Source organism: Ptychodera flava, chromosome 11, assembly GCF_041260155.1.
Source record: "Ptychodera flava strain L36383 chromosome 11, AS_Pfla_20210202, whole genome shotgun sequence".
Taxonomy (NCBI): domain Eukaryota; kingdom Metazoa; phylum Hemichordata; class Enteropneusta; family Ptychoderidae; genus Ptychodera; species Ptychodera flava.
This window is the reverse complement of record NC_091938.1, coordinates 18,290,575-18,295,705: the sequence shown is the minus strand read 5'-3', so window position 1 is coordinate 18,295,705 and position 5,131 is coordinate 18,290,575. Positions and strand designations below refer to the sequence as shown.

The 5,131-nt window shown below is 36.9% G+C and overlaps 1 long non-coding RNA gene across 1 annotated transcript; it reads left to right on the top strand.

The window, feature by feature from the left end:
• The first annotated feature begins 272 nt into the window (after positions 1-272).
• Positions 273-3,983, top strand: LOC139143686 (uncharacterized). The gene is made up of 3 exons (XR_011554656.1): positions 273-537; positions 2,588-2,728; positions 3,399-3,983. It is a non-coding gene; the product is annotated as an uncharacterized lncRNA (long non-coding RNA).
• Positions 3,984-5,131: the final 1,148 nt, after the last annotated feature.

Here is a 5,131-nt window from a genome sequence, read left to right as displayed (position 1 = left end):
GTTTAAAGGTGAGTCATTGGTCAGAGAAACTGTTCAAAACATAACGGTGAACCAATGAAGGGGAGAAATTTTTACGGCCAATGTTTGCTTTATCGGTACAGTGTAGCCATCCATCACAAAGTCGGTATTCTTGCCACAATGGCTGTCAGACCATGAAACACAATTGGAAGCGCTAAGGTTTGTCGCGCTTCACGAGATTTCGAGCTTATAACTCTTGACCGAGATTTATTGCCTGTCAAACTCAGGCAATAAACAGGAGACAATGCTTCGTTCAGTCGTAGTTCAACTCTTCGCTCGGTGGAGTCGTCGTAAACACCATGGTCCCTTTGCTACCGGTTCTAGGCCTAGCTGCGACTGTGCTCACGCTAATTTTTGAGGTAGTCAGCACTGTGACGTCTGAGTGGCATATGTTCACGGTTGAAAATCGCCATGGCAATTTCCAGTATACATACGGACTCTGGCAAAGTTGTGTAACGTCGCCGTCCGAGCAGAGACCGACTTGTAACAATGAAGCAGTCGATTGGAATGTCATTGAAGGTGTGTGTAGTTAATGTCGATTTAAAGGGTGTATATAGTCAACACTTTCTTTGATTTTATATATATATATATATATATATATATATATATATATATATATATATATATATATATATATATATATATATATATATATATTATATATATATATATATATATATATATATAACGATAAAGTTGACCATCAGTACAAGTTTAAATCGGTACGTACCATGGACGTTCCTCTGTGGTTCACGGCATATGACGCTACAGAACACAGGTAACCGTTTTAAGTCCCGACTTCAACTTCTCATTAACTTTTACTCAAAACACACTGCCAAATAGGTATTGAGTACAGTTCTACCCCATGAAAATTTCTAAACTATACAAGAGAGAGAGAGAGAGAGAGAGAGAGAGAGAGAGAGAGAGAGAGAGAGAGAGAGAGAGAACAGAGTGATATTGCCTCTTTTCAAAGGGATGTTTACAATGCGAACGATGAGCTAAGGTCATTTCACATCCTCCTTCTATTTGTCCACTTTGTAGTGTCACAATGCCTCTCTCTTTACTATGAAATTGGGTTGATCGAGGCTTCACGCATAACTGCCAACCCATAACAAGTTGCACCTTTCTTTTAAACAGCTCTTTTCAGTGTACGAAACGGGTGAGGTATCTCTGTTTGCCTGTCAATGCTGTTAGCCGGGGTGTCCACATGTATTGTTACTCGTACAGGAAAACCAGCCTTTCTCCAAACCTTTTTATAATACTAGTTTTAATTGGAAAATCGCAAATAAGAGTAAATGATATAGAAGTCAATGGAAACACCTTGATCAGGTCACAGTGAAAATGGACTCAATGGAACATTGTTCGATTCCATGAGACACTGGCATGTCAAGTTTAGTTTTCACGCTATGTGGTAAGCGTATCACCCTCTAACTTTATGGTGTCGAGGTATGAACAATAAGGCCTTATGAATAAACAAGTAATGATTCGTAAAGAATAAGCGGATTTCTTGATCATTGGAAAAAAGTACTCGGTATAGAAATTTGCCGTAAAGTAGTGACCAGATCAGATCGCACGGTTGAAAATTGGAGTCATACTTTATATGGGAAAACGCATTATTGTAGTCAAGATTTCAAAATGAAATGTTCCCAGATGTTAAAGAAATATATTGTCTACACAACGTGAGACTCAGTGACAATATATGAAATAAATGTGAAATAAATTATTTTATGGCCATAGCTTGAAAAACTTTTACAATAATTTTTGGTCTGCCATTTGTTGGAGCTCATTATGAAGCTTATGGAATTTTCATCACTTCAATATTATAAAATGTGATGATTTTATTTTTTTCGTTAAAGTTAACACAGAGATGGCGTCTATTTTTAATTCAAACTTTTGGTAAATATTGGATAATTTGTTTCTGTAGTACCAAAGTTTGCATAATTGACCCATTTTTTATTCTTGGTTTTGAGAGAGAATGAATAAGTGGAGTACTGCTATCATATCTCACCCATAACAACACCAAATGCCTATGTGTCTCATTGGACTTCTTAACTTTTGATGTTTGATTGCACCACTAACATAATATAACTGGTTCTGTTACGTCACGATCTTCTATTTGTGTTTGGGTTAGTATACAGGTAGGACGTTCCTTTGGCTCACGTAATAAAACTTTGAAGTCAGGAGATGCTGTTACGACTTGCGATTGCAAGCATATTATCTATCTATCTATCTATCTACTTATCTATCTATCTATCTATCTATCTATCTATCTATCAATCGATCTATCGATCTATCGATGATCGATCGATCGATCGATAGATCGATCTTTATATCTATCTGTCTAATATATGCATGACATTTCTAATGAATTATACACCCTGGAAATAGCTGATGAAAACTGACCGATATTGAAAAGTAGAGACCCCGAAGAAAAATGATATTTGCAAAATGAGAGCATTGCGTATTTCACGTCTGTCCGGTGGTCGTACATTTGTCACTTTATCTTGTTTTATATCTGTGTCCATCTACCTAGCTCATTGTCCGTTGTTCTCATTAATGTCTTTCATAGCACATGTCAAAGTCGCCCAATTGTGCATGGTGGTTGCATGCGTCATATCCATCGCTTCGATTCTGATGTTGTCGTGTATCCTCAGTGGATGGCTCAGTACCGGGAAACTGAAGACAGCCAGCGTAATGGTAACTCTAGCAGGTACGCTAAGTGTATCGTTCAGTGTTTCAAAAATAAATAAAAAATGTAATGATTTCTTCATGACAAAGATACAAAGAAAGCAGCTTGATTTTGACACAAAACCATTTGTCTACTTTTTGTTAGTTGCTGGTGAACGCTGCAGCCGAATCTATCCTAACGCTCCCTCAGTATTCATGATAAACACCTATTATTCGATTAAGACATTTCCTTAAAACATTTGTCAGAGCCAATTTGAAATTGCGAGAGCGTAGTCTCATTTACTTGGCTTTGAGACTTGAGACACAACCAAAATTAAGTGATTTGACATTAATGAAAATATGTTTTCTCATTGTGTTCTTCGGGTAGTATGTTTCCAGAGATCGTGTGATCTTATTTCCACAATATCTCTATGTCTGTCTCTCTGTCTCGTGGTGCCTGCGTCCGTGCGTCTATCTGTCTCTCTGTTTGCCCGTTCTGCAGACTGTCTGTCTTCTGTGTGTCTCACCTGCCTTCCTCTCCCCTTCTCTCCCCATCTATGCCTCTGTCGGTCTGTCTGTCAGCCCCTCCCTCCCCCTCTTTCTCTTAGTCTGTCTCCTATAGACATAAAAATAGAGAGTAAGTATAGCAAATATATTTTTACCTTATTGTGTGTTTTGGTACCATGCCTCTCTCTCCACTGTACACATCCCAGGTACAACAGTTGCACTTGGAAGTGGATGGTATGCTGCGAGAACGTCTAGACATGCAACGGACACCAACATGGATTTCACCTGGGGACACTCAATCATTATAGCTTGGGTTTCCATCGTCGTTGCGTTTATTGCTGCAGGACTTCTGTGCTGTGCAAGTATCCAATACAACATGCCTAGCTCTCATAAGAGAGGGCAGGTTATCTGAATAAGATGTGCATAACCTTCAGCGCCGTATCCCTGAACTCAAGACAGCAAAATAGGTGTAAAGTCATTTCATTGAGGCTTTCCCTTTTTGGCAATTTGAAAAAACGGCATATCGAAAACAACATTTTATTCGTCATATATAGCAACAATTTTATTACCATCGAATCTGGAATATTCCTGGTCACTGTAAAATATTTTTCAGATGTCGTGGACTTCATGACATATTTAACGTTCCATCCAACGCTCCTGGTAGTACTACACCCTGATTTCAACATAATCGGAAACACAAAGTTTTTCTGATAATTGAGAACAAAGCAACAATCTCATTTACATATCTTCATTTAAACATGGAAAATATAATGAACGTGTGTACACAACAATTTGTAATTATCATTCGCAGGACTGCTGCTTGTGTTGACTCGTTATAAGGTTTTTGGAGTGACGCTTATATTTAATTTCCCTAACGGAGTTCACGATGATTATCGGCTATTTTCATTTTTGAATATCGAATTTTTGACAATGTTGTTTCTCTAATTTCAATCATGACCGGTGATTTTTATCTTGGTTATGAAAGACAAAAAATTAAACGTTTCCTGAAGTAAGGTATGGAAAAAAGTTTAAAACCTTAACTCTCGAGGCAGGCACTTTTATATGGAAGATAGGCTGCCGGGGATCAAATGTACAGAGTGACACAGATTTGTTGTGCTGGCATTTCTTCAGTATGCTTGCACTGGCTGTATATGCTCACGTCATCTTATCAACACAGCCATATATATGTATATTGTGTACGGGTTCCTATTTCTATTTGACTCTTACACTTCGTGACCATGGTTTGTTATTGTTCATATCACTAGCAAGCTTTATTAAACGTGGCTAAACAATCTCTGAGATATAAAGAAAATATGAAAAGTTCATTAACTATTCAAGAACCAAAATTTTGATCTGAAAAATGATTTTGTTCACTGGTATGATGTCAAAAATGATGTACAAAGTTTCATAAATTGGATGGCATCGTCAGAATATATAACGTTCATTGAAATTTCTTAAAATAATATGCAAATTTGAATTGGTAGACACACAAATATGCAAATTTGAAATAGGTTGACGTAGAAAAGCTGCTTAAATTGTCTTTGACTACTAGCTTGATTTACAATGCATGAAGCAAGTTTCATCCACCTTAATCAAGTACATCAAAATATATTGTCAAGGGTCATAGAATTTGCCTTTTAAATAACTACGTGACACGGCAATGCGATACGTCTTCCGTGTAGCCCAGGTGTTGTTGTGAAATATCTTTTTTTAAATTTCACAATATTTGCTACTATTGCCTTTGATATATAGCTTCAGTTAATGATATGACTAAATATTTAAAAATTGCAATTCCAGGACATTATAGATTCGCTAAATGTCCGTCTTTATCTCTATATGATCAATATCTGTGTAAATTTTCTTGTACTAAGACTGAGCTATCCAGATTAATTTCCTCGACTGTTAGAATTCAATAATATGTTAAGTGGTCACATTTTTC